General features: G+C 46.9%; 1 protein-coding gene across 7 annotated transcripts in view; it reads right to left on the bottom strand.

Annotated features, from left to right (window-relative positions):
- The window catches only part of AGAP1 (ArfGAP with GTPase domain, ankyrin repeat and PH domain 1), a 757,099-nt gene that overhangs the window by 528,922 nt on the left and 202,389 nt on the right, over positions 1 to 25,788 (bottom strand). For 3 of the 7 annotated variants that reach the window (XM_029069284.2, XM_039912516.1, XM_039912517.1), the window contains exon 1: positions 7,366 to 8,583. The exons of the other annotated variants lie outside the window; for them this stretch is intronic. The gene's annotated coding sequence lies outside the window, so the exon portion shown is untranslated. Of the gene's footprint in view, positions 1 to 7,365; positions 8,584 to 25,788 lie in introns of those variants that run through there. 7 annotated transcript variants of the gene reach the window in all.

The raw sequence follows: 25,788 nt of genomic DNA, 5'->3' as shown, positions 1-25,788 counted from the left end.
TGTTTGCCTTAGTTACCTCATCTGTAAAATGGGGACAGCCTTCAGACTGTGAGCCCTGTGTGGGAGAGGGACTGTGTCCAACCTGATTTGCTTGTATCCACCCCAGCGCTTACTACAGTGCCTGGCACATAGTAAGCGCTTAACAAATACTATTGTTGTTGATTATTATTATTATCAATAAGGAAAGTGGCCTACTGGCGTGACATTTATGACAGAAGAAAGCCGGGTATCAAACTCTTACTTTTCTAAACCCACTAGTTATCCTAACCAAATGATTGTTAAAAGCCTGAAGAACCAAAACAAAATAAGGCTACTGCCTGTCTGAGACAAACAAAATTTGCTTCAGTCACCTTAGCCTTCTTTTGGCCGAGCTTTCATCTAGACCAGTCTTGGTCCCAATTAGTCGAGATTATCGGCTTTTTGCTGTATTTAGTTTCTGATCTCTTTCTCTAGTTAATTTCCCTTTTTGTCAATAGACCTACACTAAATAGCAGTTAACATGCAAATTTCCATAACCTAATTTTGGAGAAGGAATTTTATTTTTTAAATTGACTTAACATATTCTTCTGGCTATCAGATAGAAATTTTGCATTTAAACATTGATTTTCCAACGTCCATTATATCCACAACATAAATTGGAGAACTAGGCTCAGTACAAATTAGACGACTATATGTCGAATATTTTTAAAGGGGCCAAAATGGTGTGATTTTTTTTTCTGTTGAGACCTTATTACTGATCACCTCCTAATTTTCCTTAATCTTTGAAATATTATGCAATTATTTATAACACTAAAAATCGTTGTAAAATATATTGAAAGCAGAAGCTGAATTCAAAAGTGCCCCAATAAATTAAGGGGGCATTATCAGCACCACATAACATTTATGAACTCTTCTATTCCCTCTAACTCTCCCTGACTTCTCTGCTGCCTCTAACACTGTAGATTTATCCTATCCTGCCTTGACTATGCATCAGCCTCCTCGCTGACCTCCTTGTCTCCTGTCCCTTCCCATTCCAGTCCAAACCTGATTCTGCTGACCAATCCTTTAAATATTATCTCATCTTGGTTTCACTGACATTACTGCCAGTGACATGGAAGCAGCATTGCCTAGTGAAGAGAGCATGAGCCTGGGAGTCGGAGGGTCACGGGTGCTAATTCCAGTTTTGCCCCTTGTCTGCTGTGTGACCTTGGGCAAGTCACTTTCTCTGTGCCTCAGATCCCTCAACTATAAAACAGGGATTAAGACTGTGAACCAGGAACTTTAGGACAGGGACTATGTTCAACCCAATTATTGTGTACCTACCCCAGTGTTTAGAACAGTGCCTGGCACATAGTAAGCACTTAAGAAATACCATAATAATTATCACTGTTCATTCCTAGTTCTCCTATCTCTCTGGTTGCTCATTCTCAGCCTCTTTTGCAGGCTCCTCTACCTCCCACCCTCTATCTGGGGAAATTCCTCAAGGACCCCTTTTATTCTCAATATACACCCACTCCCTTGGAGAACTCATTTGCTCCTGTGGCTTCAACTACAATCTCTTCCCAAATCTACCTTTCCCACCATGATCTCTCACTTCTTCTGCCTTCAGAAGGACATTTCTACCTAGATGTCCTGCTAATACCTGAAACTAAACATGTCCAAAACAGAACTCATTCTTGCCCTGATCCCCACTGTCTTTTTCATCACTATAGATAGCACCAGTATCCTCTCTATCTCTCAATCTAGTAACCTTGGCATTACCTTCAACTCATCTCTTTCATTCAACCCACTTATTCCATGTCACCAAATCCTGTCGGTTCTACCTTCAAAGCATCACTAAAATCTGCCCTATCCTCTCCATCCAAACTGCTACTATGTTGATCCAAGCACTTATCCTATCCCACCTTGACTACTAAATCAATCTCTCTGCTGACCTCCAGGCCTCCTGTCTTTCCCCACTCAGGTCCATACTTAATTCTACTGCCTGGATCATTTTTCTAGAAAAAAAAAAATCCAGTCCCTATCTTCCCACTCAATCATATTTATTGAGTGCTTACAGTGTGCAGAGCACTGTAATAATAATTTTGGTATTTGTTAAGCACTTACTATGTGCCAAGCACTGTACTAAGCTCTGGGATGGATAAAAGCCAATTGGGTTGGACACAGTCCCTGTCCCTCTTGAGGCTCAGAGTCTTAATCCCCATTTTAGAGATGAGGTAACTGAGGCCCAGAGCAGTGAAGTGACTTGCCCAAGCAGCAGACAAGCAGTGGATCCAGGATTAGAACTCATGACTTTCTGACTCCCAGGCCTGTGCTCTATCCACTATACGGTGCCGCTTCCCCTAAGCGCTTGGGAGAGTACAATATATAACAGACACATTCTCTGCCCACAGTGAGTTTACAGTCTAGAGGAGGGTCTCCTCAAGGACCTCCAGTGATTGTCCATCCACTTCAACCAGAAACTCCTTACATCAGCTTTACAGAAATCAGCTCACCTCCTCCTACCTTACCTCGCTAGTTTCCTGCAACAACCCAATACCAACATTTTGTTCCTAAAACTCCAGTTTAATCACATGGGCTACCAGAGACTCTTCTCACCTATCTCTCCACCGACCCCTTTTGCATGTGCTCTCTCTGGCCTGGAACTCTCTCCGCTCCCCTATAGGCCAGACCACCATTTTTCCCCATTACCCCCTCAAAGCCTTGGAGCTCTTTTTCCCAATGAGGGCCTCTTTTTCCCAACTCCCTCTCCCTTCTTCATTGCCTACACATTTAGAACTGTGCCCTTCAGGGACTTAATATTCAGGCTACCCTCTGCCCTCTCAGCATTTATATACATATAAATATACGCTTAATTTTTTTAATTCCTGCCTAGAGGGCAAGAAACATGGCTACCAACTCTGTTAAATTGAACTCCCCCAAGCGCCTAGTACAGTGCCCTGCATACAGTAAGCGCTCATTAAATACCACTGATTGATTGACATACAGCAAACCTAGGGATCATTTGATATTTCTCTCAATTGGTGGATTATGGACAAGATAAAATAAGTGTTGAATTTTGCCCAAAACCAGTTGCCCAAAAAGCTCATCAGACTTAAATAACCTCATGAAAACCTAATTCAATAATGAGAATCGGGGGGGAGGGAGGGAAAGAGAAGAGAACCTCCACTGTAAAATAGGGATTTGCCTGTTCTCCCTGTGGGACAGGGACTGACTGCATCCGACCTAATTCACTTGTACCTATCCCAGCACTTAGAACAGTGTTTGACACAGAGTTAGTGTTACACAGATACCAGAAAAAAAACCAACAACCTTAGGTTAAGAGGGCAGTGAGGATGTGGGAAATCATAGTGCTATGCATATATATACATATAGCTCTAAATTATTGCACAAATTCACTTTGGTCAGGGAACAAGTCTTGCACACCTGTTGTACATTCCACAGGGCTTAGCACCACAAAGATACTCCATCTATGTCACAGATACTCCATCCATGCCACTACTACTATTACTATAACAAGCTTTTCATTATTTTTGCCTTATCAACAGCCCAAGCAAATCTGAGGGGAAACTGAAGTGATTTTCTTTTGGTTGAAGTCATTTCTCAAAATGAAATAAAAGTTCCATCTGAGGAATGGAATTTGTAGAGGCTAAGTATCATACAATCATCACTCTAAACTACACCATAAAACCCTTTGACATTCCAGGCATTTCAACAAAGAAAAAATGCTTTATCTATGCGAAAGGGAAAGCTTTCTGTTGTGGTTACCGAAATCTTCAAAACAAAGTGAAAGGACAAATTCTGGAAGGATTTTCTATAATCTCCAAAAACTTCTTTTTTTCACACAACTTACTCCTACAAATTCCACCACATCATTATGATTAGAGGCATGTACTTCAAGACGTTTCTCCATCCAAGATATTACACAGTGGTTCAGTTCGGTCACAATACCTCGGATAGGAACTATTGCCAACTGCCTGACACTAAGGAAAAAGCCTCTCCCCTTCCCCCAACAAACCCGCAACCACCACTGAACAGGTTTATCACTCGAGTCCTCTAATGGACGTCAATCATTTCTATAAAAGGCGGCATACCAAACTAACTACGATTTACAACTTGTAAGAACAGGTACTACAGTAGGATATTTTTACTCTAAACAATTGACTATGCATTACTTCATCTACCTCTTTTGAGAGGTACTTGTCTGCAGTCTAAGCAGCTAATTACTGTTTTCCTTTCAGATCTATGTTTATCAACACGTAAGACTACTATTAAACAGAGAAGTGGGACCCGGTGATTTGGCATTCGGCTGAACACATTTAATTGGTGGCGGTAGCATTTTGCTTCATTTTATTATTTTAACAAAACAAAGCAGTCCTGTACCATTCCATGGTGGAGGCGGGTGTGTCTGTCTAAATTTTCACGGGACTGGCCGAGTGGGGGATAGGGCCATGTCATTAGAGTTTCCTCATTACATCTCAACTCCATCCTCTGAAAAATACGATGATCCTCGAAGATGCACACCGGTTGGCAGCCAAATATCTTTTGTGCGACGGTCCCCCGGAAAGGGGGCCCTACCAACCTAAGGAGCTATGATGGCCTTCCCCAGGATCCTGTCCGTGGTACCAAGCGGTACCAAGCCCAACCTACTGTCATTTCCCTTGGCATCTACCACAAACGGCTGACCAACTGCTTCACAGAGCCATAAAGGAAGCTCTGAAGCAGCAAATGATGATGGGCCCACACCTTTCTACATATATACATAAGCAGTGTGGCATGGAGAAGCAGCATGGTGCAGTGGATAGAGCCCGGACCTGGGAGTCAGAAGGTCATGGGTTCTAATCCCAGCTCCACAACTTGTTTGCTGTGTGCCCTTGGGCAAGTCGCTTCACTTCTCTGGGTCTCAGTGACCTCATCTGGAAAATGGGAATGGAGACTGTGCACCCTGCATGGGACAGGGCCTATGTCCAACCCGATTTGCTTGTATCCACCCCAGCGCTCAGTACAGTGCGCGGCACATAGTAAGCGCTTAAGAAATACCATCATCATCCCTGAGAAGACAGCCCTATTTCTGAAACCCAATGGTGAGGCTTCCTTCCCCCTTCCCGGCCCGCGCAGGCCTTCCGCCCAGGTAAGCTCGCCGTGGGCAGGGAACGTGTCTGCCAACGCTGTTGCGCCGAGCACACAGTACAGTGCCCTACTCGTAGTGAGTGCTGCCAGCAAGCGCTTAGTAGAGTGCTCTGCACCTAGCCAGCGCTCAATAAATGCTGCTGAAGGAAAATGCCATCGATGATGATGACGACTGAGATGAAAACGCCCCAGGAGAGAGGCGGTTGGGAGGGGAGGAGGGGGCAGCGCAGTGCTGAACTGCACATTCCAAGGGCTTAATACAGTGCTCCGCACATAGTAAGCACTCAATAAATACGATTGAATTCATTCGTTTTATTGAGCGCTATGTGCGGAGCACTGTAGTAAGCCCTTGGAATGCTCAGCGCTCCACAACTGCGGCCAAATGAATATATATGTTAGCATTTGTTAAGCGCTTATTATATGCAGAGCACGGTTCTAAGCACTGGGGTAGATACAAGGTAATCAGGTTGTGCCACATGAGGCTCACAGTCTTCATCCCCATTTTACAGATGAGGGAACTGAGGCCCAGACAAATAAAGTGACTTGCCCACAGTCACACAGCTGACAGGTGGCAGAGCAGGGATTTGAACCCATGATCTCTGGCTCCCAAGCCTGGGCTCTTTCCACTGAGCCACGCTGCTTCTTTAATGTCCCTCATCTGCAGAATGGGGATGAGGTCTGTGAGCCCTCCTTGGGAATCCCCCAATCACCTTAGAGCACTGCTTAGCACACAGTAAGAGCTTAACGATAATAATAATGTTGGCATTTAAGCACCTACTATATGCAGAGCAACGTTCTAACCGCTGGGGTAGATAGAGGGTTATCAGGTTGTCCCACATGAGGCTCACAGTCTTCATCCCCATTTTGCAGATGAGGGATCTGAGGCCCAGAGAAGTGAAGTGACTTGCCCACAGCCACACAGGTGTCAGAGCCGGGATTTGAACCCATGAACTCTGGCTCCTTGTCAGAGCCGGGATTTGAACCCATGAACTCTGGCTCCCAAGCCCGGGCTCTTTCCACTGAGCCACCCTGCTTCTCTAGCTCCCCTCATCTGCAGAATGGGGATGAAGTCTGTGAGCCCTCCTTGGGACCCCCCTGACTAGACCCCCCTGACTACCTTAGAGCAGTGCTTTGCACAAAGTAATAATGTTGGTATTTGCTAAGCGCCTACTATATGCAGAACACCGTTCTAAGCGCTGGGGTAGATACAGAGTCATCAGGTTGTCCCACATGAGGCTCACAGTCTTCATCCCCATTTTGCAGAAGAGGGAAGTGAGGCCCAGAGAAGTGAAGTGACTTTCCGACAGTCATCACACAGGTGGCAGAGCGGGGATTCGATAAAGTGACTTGTGCACAGTAATAATGTTGGTATTTGTTAAGCGCTTACTATGTGCAGAGCACCTTTCTAAATGCTGGGGCAGATGCAAGGTCATCAGGTTGTCCCACATGAGGCTCAGTCTTAATCCCCATTTTCCAGATGAGGTAACTGAGGCACAGAGAAGTGAAGCGACTTGCCCAAAGTCATCCAGCTGACAGGTGGCAGAGTTGGAATTCGAACCTAGGACCTCTGGCTCCCTAGCCCAGGCTCTTTTCACTGAGACACGCTGCTTCTCTAACTTCCCTCATCTGCAAAATGGGGATGAAGTCTGTGAGCCCTCCTTGGAATCCTCCTGATCACCTTAGAGCAGTGCTTTGCGTATAGTAAGTGCTTAACAATAATAGTAATGTTGGCATTTAAGCTCCTACTACGTGCAGAGCACCGTTCTAAGCGCTGGGGCAGATAGAGGGTCATCAGGTTGTCCCCCATGAGGCTCACAGTCTTCATCCCCATTTTGCAAATGAGGGAACTGAGGCCCAGAGGAGTGGAGTGACTTTCCCACAGTCACACAGGTGGCAGAGATGGGATTCGATAAAGTGACTTGCGCGCAGTAATACTGTTGGTATTTGTGAAGCGCTTACTATGCGCAGAGCACCGTTCTAAGTGCAGGGGCAGATAGAGGGTCATCAGGTTGTCCCCCATGAGGCTCACCGTCTTCATCCCCATTTTGCAGATGAGGGAACTGGGGCCCAGAGAAGTGACTTGGCCAGAGTCACACAGGTGGCAGAGCCGGAATTCGAACCCCTGACCTCTGGCTCTTCCCACCGACCAGGCCGCTCCTCCGCTGCGGCGGCCTCCCGGCGGGGGTCGGATGGAGGGAGGTCGTGGTCCCCGGCCCGCCCCGTCCGCCCCGTCCCGCCGCCCCCCGACGGCCCGACCTTTCCGGGGGGATCCGTGGATGCTCTCGCTGCTGGAGCGGCCGTCGAGGACGGGCCGCTTGAGGCTGCCGAAGTATCCGCGGGGGCGAGAGCAGCCTCCTCGGGGCGAGCCGGGGCCGGGGCCGGGGTCCCGGCGGGCGAAGATGCCGCTGAAGAAGCGCAGCAGGCGGCGGTCGGAGGCGGGGCCGCTCCCGCTCCCGGCCCGGGCCCGCTCCAGCCGCTGCAAGTCGCTGTTATCGAGGGTCCGGTTCTTGCTCTTGCTCCGCTCCCAGCGCTCCAGGTCCGACAGGGACTCGGTCTTGCTGAGCACCTCGCCCACGTCCAGGGTGTTGCGCTTCTCCGGGGGCGGGGAGCCCGGGACCCCCGGCACCCCCGGCACCCCCGGGGCCAGGCCGCCCGAGCTGCCCGGCGGCCGGTCCTGGCTGAGGGTTGGCGCCCCGCGCCGCTCCCCGCCGGGACGGTGCCTGAAGCTCAAGCTCCTCCGCAGCTGCCCGCACTGGGGGCTGCGGGGCGAGGCCCTCGGCTCCCCTCCAGGCGTACTCTCGGCGGGCCGCTCCGCCTCCAAGGGCCGCTCCCGGGGGCAGGCGGGCCGCGGGGCCTCCCGCCGGGACACCTGGAGGCGGCCCAGCTCCAGCTGCCCGGCGCTGCGGGTCCTCAAGTTGCGGAAGGCCCCGGGGCCGTCCAACTGGCGGTCCTTCCCGCCGTCGGGGGGCCGGTCCTCCTCCTCCTCCGCCGTCCGTCCGACGGGGGACCGGTCCCTCTCCGCTCCTCCGCCGGGAGACCGGTCCCTCTCCGCTCCTCCGCCGGGAGACCGGTTTTTCTCCTCCGCCCCTCCGACGGGGGACCAGTCCTTCTCCTCCGCTCCTCCGACGGGGGACCAGTCCTTCTCCTCCGCCCCTCCGACGGGGGACTGGTCCTCCTCCTCCGTCCCTGCGTCGAGGGACCAGTCCTTCTCCTCCGCTCCTCCGCCGGGAGACCGGTCCTCCTCCTCCGCCCCTTCGACGGGGGCCCGGTCCTCCTCCTCCGCCCCTCCGACGGGAGACCGGTCCTTCTCCGCTCCTCCGACGGGAGACCGGTCCTTCTCCTCCACCCCTCCGCCGAGGGACCGGTCCTTCTCCTCCTCCCCTCCGCCGGGGGACCGGTCCTCCTCCTCGTCGTCGTCGTCATCGTCCCGGGAGTGGCCGTCCTCCCGGAGGAACAGCAGCAGGCCGGGGTCGTCGGGGCCGTCGGGGGTCGGCGGGGGCCGGGGGCTCGGGCCTCCTCGCCGCCGCCGCCGTCGGGGCGGGTCCGGCCGGGCTCCTGGCTCGTCGGCTCCGGGCGGCCGGGGCAGCCGCTCCTTCTTCACCAGGGTGACGGAGATGCGGTAGACCGTCTTTCTCTGCGGGCCGCCCCGCTGCATCGGCCCCTCCGGGGACCCCGGCCCGGGCTGGGCGGGCTCCCCGGCGCCGTCCAGGAGGTACATGTCGGGCCGCTCACGCCGCAGCATCCAGCCGAGGCATCTTCAGCCCCGACGCTCCGGGTCGACGCAGAGCGACCGCCGGGGAGGGCGGAAAAGACGAATCAGAAGGATAATGACAGTGATAAATCGGGGGAGGCGGGAAGGAGGAAGGTGCCGCACGGTTTCGGGGCCAGAAATTCCCGCGTGGGAGCGCCGGTCCTGCTCTCCGAGCGCGGTCGATTTTCCAGCTCCCGCTTCCCGCCCGGCCGAGCCCACAGCTGCTGCTGCTGTTTCTCTCCGGATCCCCGCACCGCCGATCCTACAGCTGCTGCTGCTCCTCTCCCGCTTGCCGCACCGCCGATCCTACAGCTGCTGCTGCGCCTCTCCCGCTTCCCGCACCGCCGATCCTACAGCTGCTTCTCTCTGGATCCCCGCACCGCCGATCCCCCTATTGCTGCTGCGGGACTCCAGGCCCGTGGACGCCCCCATCTCCGCCCGTGCGAGCTCAGGAACACCGACAGATCCTCGACATCCAAGAAAAAACCACCACCACCCGCAAAACCCCCAGCCCCCGTCCTGAGATTACATGCATTTTCCTGTAGCTCCACACTGCATCGCCCGGAGAGAGTGGAGGGAGGAGGAGGGGGAGGAGGAGGGAGGCTCCAGGCTGGAGAAAAGGCTCAGCAGCGACTTCCTCGGCCGGTTCATTGTTTACTGCGGATTGCACGCTTGCATTTCTTGCACACACACCCCCCTTTTTTGGCTTTTGCACAGTTAAATCCCATTACGTCCCCGTTCCTCTTTCCTTAGGAGGGAGGCGGGAGGGTATTTATTCCTGGAGGAGGCGGCCAGTCCCCGACCTGGGGGAGGGGGAAGGGTGGGCTGGGGGACGAGAGGGGGACAGGGAGGTGTCTAATGAAACAGAAAAATTGTTGTGTTTTGCTTTGCTGCCTGCCTCCCCCGTTGGGACTGTGAGCCCGTCATCGGGCAGGGATGGCCTCTGTGTGTTGCCAAATTATTCATTCCAGTACTCTGCACATAGTAAGCGCTAGATACTACTATGGAAGGAAGGAAGGAATGAAAATGACGGCTGCTGCCAGCGGCGGAGGGGCAAGGTAATCCGAGCTGCAGACAAACATCCTCTGCAGCAGCAGGGCCATCAGCGCGCCCGGCCTCCCGACATCAGGAAAGAGCTATTCCAGAGGAGAGGGGCGAGCGGCAGCCGCAGCCAAACCTCGGACCGGATTCCGCAGTCGCTTCTGCAAGGAACGAACCTCTCGACCTCCAGCCGCCGCCTCCAGGCAGCCCTAGCCAGGCCTGCCACGGCCCTCCTCCCTTCTAAACCTACCTCCCAAACTGCACAGCTGGCGTAAAGATATAATAATCATAATGATGATGGTGGTGTTAAGCAGTGTGGCTCCATGGAAAGAGCCCAGGCATGGGAGCCAGAGTTCATGGGTTCAAATAATAATAATAATGTTGGTATTTGTTAAGCGCTTACTATGTGCAGAGCACTGTTCTAAGCACTGGGGTAGATACAGAGTAATCAGGTTGTCCCACGTGAGGCTCACAGTTAATCCCCATTTTACAGATGAGGGAACTGAGGCCCAGAGAAGTAAATTGACTTGCCCACAGTCAGCTGACAAGTGGCAGAGCCGGGATTCGAACCCATGAACTCTGACTCCCAAGCCTGGACTCTTTCCACTGAGCCACGCTCTGCCACTTGTCAGCTGTGTGACTGTGGGCAAGTCACTTTTCTGGGCCTCAGTTCCCTCATCTGTAAAATGGGGATGAAGATGGTGAGCCTCATGTGGGACAACCTGATTACCCTCTATCTACCCCAGTGCTTAGAATAGTGCTCTGCGCATAGTAGGTGCTTAACAAATACCGACATTATTATTAAGCGCTTGCTATGCGCAAAGCACGGCTCTGAGGTAATCAGGGAGGTCCCAAGGAGGGCTCACAGACTTCATCCCCATTCTGCAGGTGAGGGAACTGAGGCCCAGGGAAGTCAGAGAAGCAGCGTGGCTTGGTGGAAAGAGCACAGGCTTGGGAGTCAGAGGTCATGGGTTCTAATAATAATAATAATGTTGGTATTTGTTAAGTGCATACTATGTGCAGAGCACTGTTCTAAGCATTGGGGTAGATAGAGGGTAATCAGGTTGTCCCATGTGAGGCTCACCGTTATTCCCCATTTTACAGATGAGGTAACTGAGGCCCAGAGAAGTTAAGTGACTTGCCCACAGTCACACAGCTGACAAGTGGCAGAGCTGGGATTCAAACCCATGACCTAATCCCGGCTCCGCCACTTGTCAGCAATGTGACTTTGGGCAAGTCACTTAGCTTCTCTGAGCCTGAGTTACCTCATCTGTCAAATGGGGATGAAGACTGTGAGCCCCACAAGGGACAACCTGATCATCTCGTATACCCCCCAGCACTTAGAACAGTGCTTTGCACATAGTAAGCGCTTAACAAATACCAACTTATTATTGTTATTATTATCAAGTGACTTGCTCAAAGTCACATAGCTGACAAGTGGCAGAAGTGGCATTAGAACCCACGACCCCTGCCTCCCAATCCCAGGCTCTAGCCAGTAGGCCACGCTGCTTCTCCAATCTGGGGGGTATACAAGACACACATTTCCGAGGGTGGTTCAGTTAAAAATCAATGAATAAAAAATCCGGGTTGCTTTCCCCAACGCCTTGGGTTTTAGTCTTCACCATGACGAGTCACATAAATGAAGCAAATCTACGTGGTGACGGTTTCTCTGCTGTTGTGGCTCCTTGCCTGTATTTGCAGAGGACTAAATGAACACTCAACTTCCCAACTACCTGTGGACATTCCTTACATAGTTTACAGCAACCTTGCTTAATTGAGAGTATCAAACTCCTGTGCCAAGCCTAAACACAGTGAAACGCCAAATTATCTGCAGATTGCCGTGGACAGGAAGTCCTAGAATGACATTTCCTGATGTCTCCCACTACCCAACTACTTACAGCCATCCTGTAACAACAATAATTGTGGTGTCTGTTTACTAAACATTTACTACGGAATGAGCACCTGGCTAAATACTGGGGTAGCTGCAATACAATGAGATCAGGTGCAATACCTTTCCTCTTTGGAGGCTCACAGTTTAAGAAGAAAGGAGAACGGGTGCGTAACCCCCAAATTCCAATGAAGAAACTGAGGCACAACTGCTCAAGGTATTCACTGTTTAAGAAGACTTTTTTTTTGGCGACAGAAAATGGTCCCTAAAATATCATTTCAATGACCTGTCAAAGGAACTCAAGTTCCAACTTTTAACTCTGTTGTAATCTCCCAAGCGCACTGCACACGGTTAATACCACTGATCGATTGCTTGGACTTACTTGAGTTTGGGAAAGGGTCCAAAACACTTGACACCAACTAGGGATTGGAGTGCTATATCTGTCTACCGCCTTTGTTCATTTACTATCTTTATCTACCCACATACATCCGTAGTGAGCCCACAGACAACCTCTCTGCTGACCTCAAAATAGCTCTACGAAAAGTCTCATCCAGACCTTCCTTAGGATGCTAGTCAAGAACAATTTTTAAAAGCTTAGTTTAGTGACTTTAGAGGTAAAGATATGAGGTCTTTAGTAGAATCTTTCAAAAAAAAAAATAATTCTGACTTTTCCCAACTGCAGGATTAAGGTAGCTTCCCTAACTCCAACTGAGACATAGGTGCTTCCCGTGCTTAAATGCTTAAAAGTACAGAGTGTTGCACATAGTAAGCACTCATAGGCAGGGAACCTGTCTACCAACTCTGTCAGATTGCACTCTCCTGGTACTTACTACAGGGCTTTGCACACAGTAAGTGCACAAGAAATATAATTGTTTGATCAATAAATACAACTTACTGATTTATTAAAGACACACTAATTGCCTACTCTGCTTCAAAGCAGCTTGAGGGATATTTTCGATGGTAAGCTAATAATAGACCACCATTGCCTAGTGAAAATTCTCTAATATTTTTCTTCCCCACCAGAAACTCTGCTTTAGTAGGATCCTTGATAACATTTGGAGGTGGTCAGAAGACTTCCAGAGATCTTGAAGTCTAGTTAAATACCTGCTTCCGTGTTGCCTGTGGCATCATAAAGCTAAACCCTGAAAACAGAATTATTCATTCATTCATTCATTCAATAGTATTTATTGAGCGCTTACTATGTGCAGAGCACTGTACTAAGCGCTTGGGATGAACAAGTCGGCAACAGATAGAGACGGTCCCTGCCGTTTGACGGGCTTACAGTCTAATCGGGGGAGACGGACAGACAAGAACAATGGCACTAAACAGCGTCAAGGGGAAGAACATCTCGTAAAAACCGATGGCAACTAAATAGAATCAAGGCGATGTACAATTCATTAACAAAATAAATAGGGTAATGAAAATATATACAGTTGAGCGGACGAGTACAGTGCTGTGGGGATGGGAAGGGAGAGGTGGAGGAGCAGAGGGAAAAGGGGAAAATGAGGCTTTAGCTGCGGAGAGGTAAAGGGGGGATGGCAGAGGGAGTAGAGGGGGAAGAGGAGCTCAGTCTGGGAACGCCTCTTGGAGGAGGTGATTTTTAAGTAAGGTTTTGAAGAGGGAAAGAGAATCGGTTTGGCGGAGGTGAGGAGGGAGGGCGTTCCAGGACCGCGGGAGGACGTGACCCAGGGGTCGACGGCGGGATAGGCGAGACCGAGGGACGGTGAGGAGGTGGGCGGCAGAGGAGCGGAGCGTGCGGGGTGGGCGGTAGAAAGAGAGAAGGGAGGAGAGGTAGGAAGGGGCAAAGTGTTGGAGAGCCTTGAAGCCTAGAGTGAGGAGTTTTTGTTTGGAGCGGAGGTCGATAGGCAACCACTGGAGTTGTTTAAGAAGGGGAGTGACATGCCCAGATCGTTTCTGCAGGAAGATGAGCCGGGCAGCGGAGTGAAGAATAGACCGGAGCGGGGCGAGAGAGGAGGAAGGGAGGTCAGAGAGAAGGCTGACACAGTAGTCTAGCCGGGATATAACGGCTAGACTATATAGACTATATAGACTAGATATAATTAAGGGAGAGGCCCCCGCCCGCCCGCCCGCCCGCCAAAGAGGGCAGGCAGAAGGAACAACAGATGGGTACCCACCAATGTCAGGAAGTAGCATTGCTGCAGAACAAAATCAAGAGATCAATTAATCTGGGACATAGCTGGGAAATACGAGAGCATTAAGAGCATTACTTAGACTGAGAGGCCAATGTGGGAAGCAGGGATTGTGTACAATGTGATTATCTTGTTTTTACCTCAGTAGAAAGCTTAGTATGGTGCTTAGCACACAGTAGGCATTTAAATGCCAAAATTATGATTAAGGAAGGGAAGCACCTAGGGCTCCATGTTGACCAAGAAGACTGAGGTGGCATAGACCATACCTCATCTTCAAAGCAGTGCTGCTAGACCAGGGTGGGCAGTATGGATCTCACTGGGCCCCGATGGAGGTCTGTGGGAATGGATGCCCTGTGATGCCACTATTTTGCTCCTTGTGAACAAAGGTGCAATGCAGACAATAAAGCAACAACAAGCTCTCCAAGTGGCAGTCACAGACAAAATAAAAGACCGTCTTCCTATGAACCCTGTTTGGAAAGCGGAGCTGGCCATTCAGTGGTAAGACAAAGGTAAACCACTAGCCGAGTCACTTTTTTAAATATGGAAGGGGGAGGTTGGTGAGCTTATTTTGGCACACTTTTAAGAAACATTTCTGATTATAACCACATTTTGAACTCACCCCACTGTCCCCATATATAACAATTGCCACAAACAAAATAAAAATCACTGAAAAAACTTGAGCAACTATAGCTTTGGCAAAGATGAAATACCTGAAGGGAATAACACAGGCTAGCAGCTTCCTGAGGGTTTTCTGGAAAAGTCACTAAAACTAGAAGGTTGGAATTGATAAAGTGGGATGGTACTCTAGTGGTTTTAAAAGCTGCATATTCTAAATTGGGCTCAACCACTATCCTACACTGAATTCTCCTCGACTCTGCCATATTTCCAGGCAATTTAGAAATAGACCGAGCTCCTTACTTCTCCGCCAAACCCTGTCCTCTCCCTGACTTTCCCGTCACTGTGGACGGCACTACCATCCTTCCCGTCTCACAAACCCACAAACTTGGTGTCATCCTTGACTCCGGTTTCTCATTCACCCCACGTATCCAATATGTCACCAAAATCTGCCGGTCTCATCTTCACAACTTCATCAAGATCCGCTCTTTCCTCTCCACTCAAACCGTTACCACGTTAGTACAATCTCTCATCATAGCCCGACTGGATTACTGCATCTGCCTCCTTTCTGATCTCCCAACCTCCTGTCTCTCCCCACTTCAATCTATACTTCACTCTGCTGCCCAGATTATCTTTCTACAGAAAGGTTTTGGGCATGTCACCGCTCCCCCTCAAAAAATCTCCAGTGGTTATTTATCAATCTCCGTAACAAGCAATAACTCCTCACTATTGGCTTCAAAGCTCTCCATCACCTTACCCCCTCCTACCTCACCTTCCTTCTCTCCTTCTACAGCCCAGCCCACACACTCTGCTCCTCTGGTGCTAACCTACTCACTGTGCCTCATTCTCACCTGTCCCGCCATCGTCGTCCCCTGGCCCGTGGTCCACGTCCTACCTCTGGCCTGGAATGCCCACCCTCCTCAAATCTGCCAATCACACCTCCCCCCTTCAAAACCCTACTGAAGGCTCACCTCCCTCCAATGGGCCGTCCCAGACTAAGCCCCTCTTTTTCTCAGCTCCCCTTCCCCTTCCCGACTCGCTCCCTTTTCTCTAACCCACCTCCCCACCCTGCAGCACTTGTGTATATATGTACAAATCTATAATTCTATTTGTTTACATTAATGCCTGTTTACTTATTTTGATGTGTATATATCTATAATTCTTTTATTCTGGTGCCTGTTGACTTGTTTCAATCTTCCACCTTCTAGACTGTAGGCCTGTTGTGGGCAGGGATTGTCTCTAATGCTGATTTGTACTTTCCAAGCGCTTAGTACAGTGCTCTGCACCCAATAAACACTCAAATATGATTGAATGAACAAATGAATATTAATCATTGAAACTACAATGCTCTGGATACAATAAATGTTCAATAAATACCACTGATTGATTTAAAATATACTGGAATAATCTTTTATGTTTAGTGACACTATACACCAGACATTTTCACACCTGGAGCAAACACCTACATATATGCCTTAGGTCTGATTACAAGAATAGCTGTTGGATGACAAGTATTCTGCATTACAAGAGCGGCCCTTTAAAAATAACCCCATGGATCGTTGTAATGCTTCCAGTAATGGAATTCTACAGTACAAATCTGAAATCCATACCATTTCTCAAACTGGAAAAATCTGTTGAAAATAGAAAACACTCTCAGCTCCTACGAGGGTCATTGATCACCTGGGGATTCAGTCACAATCCATCATAATTTCCTAACTATTCAACTATTAAAACTTAACTAGCTGAGGCATACGTGGGGTATTATCTATGTATTGCCACAGAAAGAAAATATTTTCCAGAGCACAAAATATGTATACAACAACATTTTCATCTACCATTTAGAGGACTGTGCCTTCTGCAAAAATCCACACCACAATTTCCACAAGACCGTAAAATGATTGTAGACTTCTCACTATGGAGTAGAATAATCCATTTTTACCCACCTTAGATGACACATTCACCACAGAAACCACTGCAAGCAAACTGTTCACAAGCACCTTTAAGGGGTTTGTCCCTTTCAAGAGAATCATCCGATTTTTTTCCCCACACAGCTCCATAATTTTGTTTATGAGATAAATACTAAAAAAAGGACAATCTGGCCTCATTTAGCATTTCCACTTCCACCCCTTGCTAATAAAAATGGACTGCTCCAATGCAAAGAATGGCACACACGCTCTTGTCACGCACTGTAAACATTTAATTACATCTTTAGAGAAGTGAAAGACAGGTTCTCCTTTAAAATCCCTGCTCGAAGCTGTTGCATTTAACCAGTTTCAATTCCACGAGAGCTCTGCTTCTTACATTTGACATAACCTCTAGGCCAATTTCTGTGAAACTCCGGCAGCATTGAGGATATAATGAGCCCATGTTTCCAGGGCCAATAAATCTAATCTTAGGGAGACCATAAACTGTGGGTGGGTCTACCAGGATTGAAAATTAACTAGTCTCCAGGTTCAATTTTTTTATGTAAATCCACATAAATGGATTTTTTTTTAAATGGTATCTGCTAAGTTCTTGCTATGTGCTAGGCACTGTTCTAAGCATTGGGGTAGATACAAGGTAATCACTTCGGCCACAAACCCTCCCCCACGTGGGGCTCAGGCAGTGTCGCTCAGCGGAAAGAGCATGGGCTTGCGAGTCAGAGGTCATGGGTTCGAATCCCAGCTCTGCCATATGTCAGCTGTGTGACTGTGGGCAAGTCATTTAACTTCTCTGTGCCTCAGTTACCTCATCTGTAAAATGAAGACTGTGAGCCCCGCGTGGGACAACCTGATTACCTGTATCTACCCCAGTGCTTGGAACAGTGCTCTGCACATAGTAAGCGCTTAGCAAATACTAACATTATCATTATTATTATTATTATTAATCCCCATTTTACAGATGAGGTCACCAAGGCACAGAGGAAGTGAAGTGACTTGCCCAAGGTCACACAGCAGGCAAATGGTGGAGCCGGGGCTAGAATCCAGGTCCTTCTGACTCCCAGGCCCGTACTCTATCCACTAGGCCATGTTGCCAGTGGAAGGGTGGTTCTTCTCTAGGCCTGGAAGTTAGCTCCACCCTTCAAGCTGCCTTTCCTCCACTCCTGCACCACTAATAATAATAATGATGATATTTCTTAAGCACTTATTACATACCAAGTACTGTTCTAAGCGCTAGGGTAGATACAAGCTAATCAGGTTTGTCATAGTCCCTGTCCCACATGGGGCTCTCAGTCTTAATCCCCATTTTACAGATGAGGTACCTGAGGTCCAGAAAAGTGAAGTGACTCGCCCAAGGTCACACAGCGGACAAGTGGAGGAGCCGGGATTAGAACCCCAGGTCCTTCTAACTCCCAGGCCCCTGCTCTATCGACCAGGCCATCCTGCTTCCTGCACCCCCGGGCCCAGACAGTGTAGCTTCCAGATGGGAGCCCCATGGTGTCCGAGGACCAAGTGCTCTCCTGCAGCGGTGTAAAGAAGCTTCTGTGGGTCCCTACAGACCTTGGGGCTCCTCAGCTGGTGTAGTCCCCGGCTTGAACAGAACCCAGCACTCGTTGACCCCTACCTTGATGAGTAACACTAGATAGACACAATAAAATCAGCAAAACATTTCCTAGACCAAAGAGAGGCCCCAATTTCCCCCCTTTCCTTAGCAAAAGTCCAAGTGAAGCAACAATTTAAATGAGGAATTCATTCACCTTGACTGCTAGCCCACTAAAACCAGATCTCAGAAGATGAAAGCTATGACTTCAATAGGTACTATACCCTTCTCTGCCAGAGCAGTCTTTTGATGACTCTAATTGACCTCAAAGATGAAAGCAGCCAAACAAGCTATGGGCATGTATACCTTTCATTCCTCACACGACAGAGGGGTGATGAAGTACAAGAGTGCAGGCAGACCCCAATATTCCACCCCCTATGACACCCACAGCACGGAAACCCAGACGTTATTGTCCAACTTACTGATGATCCAATCCGTCATTGCAAGATCCACTGTACACTCAGGCGATAAAATTATGGACTCTCCGTGACTACCTAAAATTTTGGAATTACAAAGTCATGTACCAATTTTTCACATAACCTAATGAAATTGATTATAGTAACTGAAAGAGAGCTTGATGGGGAGAGGTGTTTAAAGGTGTTTAGAAAGAGTTGGCCTGCTATGAGATATTTTATGAAGACAAGAAGGTTGCAGTTCAATCTAAATTGAATAAGTTCTTCACTAAAGTTGTACACCAGTCACCAGACCAAACACTCTTGCTTTGGCAGCCTGCTGCAAAGATTCATAATCACTGTGGAGCCTCTCATTTAGTAAATGTTGTGATATTATGCCTTGAATTACTTTTACAGCAGCATGGCCCAGTGGAAAGAACATGGGCCTGAGAGTCTCAGGACCCAGGTTCTAATTCCAGCTTTGCCAACTGCTTCCTGCCTGACCTTGGACAAATCACTTAATTTCTCTGTCTCAATTACCTCACCTGTAAAATGGGGATTAAATACTCCACCTCAAATCTAGACTGTGAACCCTGTGTGGGACAGGGACCATGTCCAACCTGATAAACTTGCATCTACCCCAGCGCTTAACAAATGTCTTAATCAAAAACCCAAAAGATTAAACCATAATTTAGTAATACTTAATATAAAAGTATACAGCTAAATATATATGGCTGGGTTATGCATATATATATATATATGTATATATAACTAACTAGTCTCCCAGGTTTTGATTTGTGTGTGTGTATATATATATATATATATGGAGGGAGAGGGAGAGAGAGAGAGAGAGAGTTCAAACAGAGAAATTTCAATTTCCAGAGTTGTAAGAATAGATTCCAACTTATAACATACAAAACTATGGAAAAATGCACTTCATTATACAATTGGTCAAAATACAGACACGTTTTCAAGGAACATATTGCAGCTTTGTCATAAAGTGTGCATTTACAAAGAACTATATAAGGTGGTATTTGGGAAAATCAAAATCAAATACAGTTATATTGGGTCCTCACTTTAGTATGAATAGCCAGAATTGTTGTTCTCCCAGAAGTAAAGTTATAGAGCTAATGGCTAGAAACTGCAAGCTAAAAAAAAAAAGTTTCAAATTTGCTAAAGAGTTTAGTGCTGTACTGGAGTACTAAAGAGTTTAGTGCTGTACTGGAGTACCTGTTTCCACAGGGTTATGGGGTATCCTGGTAGCCAGACAGGCTTGAGAACCAGTAACCAGTTCACTCTACTTGCCCATTACCATCATGCTTCCAGTCCAGAAGTGGGAAGAGGTAGAAAAAGGGCAGAGAAATTGTTAGGGAGAGTGTGATACTGCATGCTCATTGTGGGCAGGGAATGTGTCTGCTTATTGTAATATTTTACTCTCCCAAGCACTTAGTACAGTGCTCTGCCCATAGTAAGTGCTCAATAAATACAATTGAATAAATGAATCCCAAGAACAGAAGAACAGAAAGCATACAGCATGAATTTGATGGCTAGCAAAGGAAGACGACAGAAAAGAAAAATACTAGTTGCTGGCCACATGGTCTGGTCCTCCCTTGGGTCAAAATTTTTTTTATGGTATTTGTTAAGTGCTTAATATGTGCCAGGCACTGTACTAAGCACTGGGGTAGATACAAGATTATCAGATTGGACCCAATCCATATCCCACATGAGGCTCACAGTCTTAATCCCCATTTTACAGATGAGGTAACTGAGGCACAGAGGAGAATAATAATAACGTTGGTATTTGTTAAGCACTTACTATGTGCAGAGCACTGTTTAAAGTGCTGGGGTAGAGACAGGGTAATCAGGTTGTCCCACGTGAGGCTCACAGTTAATCCCCATTTTACAGATGAGGTAACTGAGGCACAGAGAAGTTAAGTGACTTGCCCACAGTCACACAGCTGACAGAGAAGTTAAGTGACTTGCCCAAGGTCACCCAGCAGACAAGTGGCAGAGCTGGAACTAGAACCCATGTCCTCTGACTCCCAGACCTATGTTCTCTCCACTAAGTCATGCTGCGAAACACATCTTATGAAGGGGAATAAAAGGGAAGGGAAAAGGGGGTAAAGATCCTGTAGTGAATCATGTCAATTATGCAAGCAATCAAGTGACTAGTTTGAAGAAAAAAAAAGATTCATTATCTGTACTATTCTTTTCACGCTAACACGCTAACAAGATCAACAAAATTACTTTCCATGAACATCTGCCAGGGACTGGAGACACCTGTGCCCTATGGTGAATTTATTTCATTGTAAAAGGTTTCACCTGCTCTTCTGAAGGCAGGCGCCTACATTTCACTCTTACCCAGCACCTTTTCAAAGTAACTTTGTAAATCAGGTGCATAATCACACCCACAAGCAGTTTCCCTAGTGCTTCCATACACAAACACATTTCAGGGTGAGAAGGCTGAGAAACTCTCAGTGAGGTAATTGCACTCTTCTTGTGGGAAACCAAAATGTTCAGTGGGTTAAGCAAAAGATGGTTAACTCCTAGACTTTGAGTTCTTATCTGTCCTCTACCAATGAATGACCTTGATCAAGTCACTAAACACTATTCAACAGCCTATCCCATTATCTGTTAACTACTAGAGCCAAGACTATCTCCTTGTACAATCTGAAAACAGCAGACCACAGAAACTGAGTTGGTTATCACATGGAATTTCTTCAGGAGGTATGAATAAACCCAAAATAAGCCCATATTAGATATCTAGAAGTAAAGTTAGGGATATAAATCGTTGTAAAATCAATGAGGGCAGGGAGAGTGTTTTCCAGTTCTATTGCATTTAGTACAGTGCTTTGCACAGAGTAAATGCTGGATAAATACTGTGACAGAATTGATGGTGCCTCCATAATCATGAGGGTGGCTGACAAGGAAAGTAACCATTGCAATTTATCTAAAAATAAAAAGAAGAATAATATTTAAGTGCTTACTATATGCCAAGCTCTGTACTAACTGCTTGGCTAGGTACAAGGTAATCAGGTTGATCATGGTATCCCTGTCCCATCCACAGCTCACCTTCTTAAGTAGGAGAACAGGTATTGAACCCCCAATTAACAGATAAAACTGAAGCATAGAGAAGTAAAGCAACTTGCCCAAGGTCACACAGCAGGCAAGCTGCAGGGCCAGGAAAAGAACCCAGTTCCTCTGGCTCCCAGACCTGTGCTCTTTCCACTAGATCATGCTGCTTGTTGCTGCATCTCATTGCCATAATCAGAGACCCAATTCTGAACTAGAGTAGGTGGTTTCAGGTCTGTCACTGAGGTTTCAAGTGGATTTATGGGAATAATATTGAACACCCACACATTTTTGTACCACTGAATTTGTGTTTGAATATGCAAATATTTCCTGAAATCAGTCACCACACTGATTCAGAAGTTGTATTTGCCTGATACCAGTTGGTAAGGTGTCCTACATTTCACGGCAAAAACAGAGGAGGAATCAAAAATAAAAAGGGATGGGGGAAAATCATGGTCACATGAAAAGCAAAGTTAAGTAGGATCATAAATAGTGCCAATTGGCTCAGAAGCCAAGGGCTTGTAAGGAAATCTAAGTGAGGAGGACTGGCTGCCTAAATTGAATCAAGAAGACCAGCTCATTCAAACAATGTGACAACAGCATCATTACCAGGCTCTAAACCAAATTAATGGTCTACAGGGCTTCAGTGCTGTTGTAAGTGCTTTATAGCTGGGAGATCTGGACTCACCCTGTTGTCCCATCTGATGACTTGAGCTGCTCCAAGAGGGTAACTCACAGGGTATGCTCAACATCAAATTACAGAGCTGGATCACAAAGACCTAAGTCAGTCTCTTTTCCTGATGCTCTGCTTAAAGCAAAATAACTGTGCTGAGCAGAGAAACGTGAAGAGAATGGATGACAGCAGGATACCCACATAGATGCTGTGCAATAGGCTGAAAGTGGAAAATCTCAAGTAAGAAGGACTGAAGAAATGCTCTAAGGAAAAAATAAACCATAGCTGTAGACAATGCTGTACCCCAAATGAAAACTGGGATCATTTTTGCCACAGGCAAACCAGCCCTGTGAACAGCAAACAGGAAAGGAGTGATGGACTCCATTATACTCTATCTTCCTGAGGGCAGGAATAGTGTCTTCTACTGCTATTCTCTCAAGCACTTTGCACTGTGCTCAAATAGAGTGGGTGCTCAGTTAATAATACTGATTGATTTTAAACTGCCAATACTAAACATTCAACAGATACCTATCAATGATGTTTACTGTGCACTTATTGTGTGCAGAGAACTATACTAAACGCTTGGGAAAATATAATGGAGTTCATTCATTCAACTGTATTTACTGGGTGCTTACTGTGTGCAGAGCACTGTACTAAGCACTTGGGAGAGTACAATATACCAATAAACAGACACATTCCCTGGAGTTGGAAAAGAACAACAGAGTAAACATGATCCCTGCCCACCAAAGAGCTTACAGTCTACAGGGGGAGAGAGAGACATTAAAATTAAAATTAATTACAGATAGGGGAAATACAGTATAAGGATATGTACATAAGTGTTGTGGGACTGGAGTATTCATTCAATATTCAATTCAATCAATAGTATTGAGTGCTTACTATGTGCGGAGCACTGTACTAAGTGCTTGGAATGTACAAATCGGTAACAGAGACAGTCCCTGCCCTTAGATGGGCTTACAGTCTAATCGGGGGAATATCTTTAAGGGGTACACACCTGACTGCCTAGACAACATAGAGAGGGAAGGGTGGGTAAGGGAAACGAGAATTTAGTCAGGGAAGAGTCTTGGAAATGTGATTTTAGTAGGCTTTTGATGGTGGGGAGGGTGGAACTGTGTCATTTAGGAGTATTTTGAAGGTGGGGAGGGTGGACCTGTGTCATATATGAAAGGGGAAGGAGTTCCAGCCAGAGGAAGGACTTGGGCAAGGGGATCGCAGCAAGAAAAGCAAAATTGAGATAGAGAGTAAGTTGGCGTTAAGGGAGTGAAGAGTGTGGCCTGTGTTGTAGTAGATCAGAGAGGTGAGGTAAGAGAGAGGGAGCTATCAGAGTGCCTTAAAGTCTATTGTAAAGCGTTTGTGTTTAACATGGAGGTGGATGGGCAATCAATGGAGGTTTCTGAGTAATGGGGAAACACACACCGAATGTTTTTTCAGAAAAATTATTTGGGAAGTAAAGTGAAGAATGGACCAGAGCGAGGAGAAACAGGAGGAAGGGAGGTCAGGGAGGAGACATATGCAACAGTTAAGGCAGAGAATGGTAAGAGCTTGGATCAGCATGGCAGCAGTTTGGATGGAGGGGAAAGGACAGATTCTAGAGATGTTGTGAAGGGAGAACTGATAGGATTTTGTGACAGGCTCAGTGTGCCAGCTGAATGAGAGAGATGAGTCGAGGATATGGTTATGGGCCTGTAAGAGAGGGACGATGGTAAGGTTGTATACGGTGACAGAAAATCAGGAGAGGACAGGATTTGGGTGGGAAGATGAGGCACTCCATTTTGGACATGTTAAGTTTAAGGTGTTGGCAGAATATCCAAGTGGAGATGCACTGAAGGCAGGAGGAAATGTGAGACTGCAGAGAAGGAGAGAAGTAGATTTGGGAATCATCCACACAGATATGGTAGTTGAAGTTGTGAGAGCAAATTAGTTCTCCAAGGGAGAGGGTGTAGCTGGAGAAAAGAAGGAACTAGTTTTAGCAAAGATGCACTATATACTCGGTTGGATGTATTCTATTTTTTCAGTTATTTGAAGGGAAATGTATTACTGCAGCTAGGGTCATTTCTCCCATTAATGGGCATGTTCAGTCATTTTTTGAATAGACCCCAACAGCAGCATTAGGGAACATCTTTCTGACAACACAAGCCTGTCTGGATTTAGTGCAACCCTTTCTGAAGAAAGGGTTGTGCACATGTGCATAGTGTCAGATATATAGTGAATTGTAGGAGAACTGGACGTACCCCAAAGCACTTCCACAGTTTATTTCATCTTGGTGCTGATTTCCCTACCAATACCTTCCTCTGACATACCTGTGCTTTACAGTAGAAGGTAAGGTGAGGAACACTCTGAAAACATCAAAGTCCCTCCAAAGGTAGGAAATAATTTTATACCTGACTGAAACATAGCTGCAGGCAAGTAAGGCTTAAGTTTGCAGGATTGGTAATTGAAAGACTTCTCTAATCTACTGTCCTGTCTGCGAATTAAGGTACCTAGTAGAACCTGTCTTGCTGAGGCAAAACTGGCATTCTTTCATTTTGGATGTGGGTCAGATGTTGGGCATTTGCTCTCTCAAGCTTTGGATGTGGTTATTAGTCAGGTGCTGTTATCAAAACTAGAACTTCTAAAAGATCATTTTGCAGATTTCCTTAATATAAATTGACCAGGAAAGCACTACAAGAGAGCAAGCAACTCCTCTACAGTACATTTATTGACACTGTAAACCATAGACTGCACAATCTTGATTGAACTGGGAATTAAACAAAAGCCAAAGCAAAATACTGCTGCCTGAATTACTTAGACTGGACTCATGAAGCTCAGTTTGTCCCAATGGAGGCATTTGATAACTGCACATCACCTCACAGGAGAGCTGGAATTTATTAGGAGAGATTCCTATATATTCATGATTTGTTAGCTAATATGCACCGAAAACCATTACTTATTTACAACCTTACAGCTATTTCTTTTTCCTGAATACACAGCAACATAGTACAGAATAGGAAATGTGTGGTGGCTGCAATTACTTTCCAAACAATATACTCTATAACTTATTTCTAATATGAATATGTTTTTTCTAAATTACCACTTCAAAAGGGGGCAGTCCTATTCTGCTTTTCTACTGCATATGCTTACGTCTTCTGTCAAAAACACTGCGAATGACAGAGCCATTTCCGTTCTTTTATTAGCCTACAAATTGCTAACTTAATATTTTATAGCTTTCAGAAGATAAATATGCTAAAGGTTAAATTCTGGGGCCAGCTATCTCTCCCAAGTACCTGCATCTTGTATTAGATCCGTTTGTAAAAGGGGAAAATTAGGTCACCAGAAGCAGTTCTGTTGTTATAAAATGAGGTGAAACTCCAATCTCCTTTCCTAACTAGAGATTTAAGACACAGCTTTCCACCCACTGTTTGTCATTAAAAAATCAGCGTGCAATGCTGGAGTATGATGGGGAAGAGAATACTCCACAGAAACTGCCCTCTCAAAGGTCACCAATGATCTTGCCAAAACCAATGGCTTCTACTCCATCTTAACCCTCCTCAACCTCTCAGCTGGCTTCGACACTGTCGACC

Source organism: Ornithorhynchus anatinus, chromosome 7, assembly GCF_004115215.2.
Source record: "Ornithorhynchus anatinus isolate Pmale09 chromosome 7, mOrnAna1.pri.v4, whole genome shotgun sequence".
Lineage (NCBI taxonomy): Eukaryota > Metazoa > Chordata > Mammalia > Monotremata > Ornithorhynchidae > Ornithorhynchus > Ornithorhynchus anatinus.
This window is presented reverse-complemented; position numbering and strand designations above follow the sequence as displayed.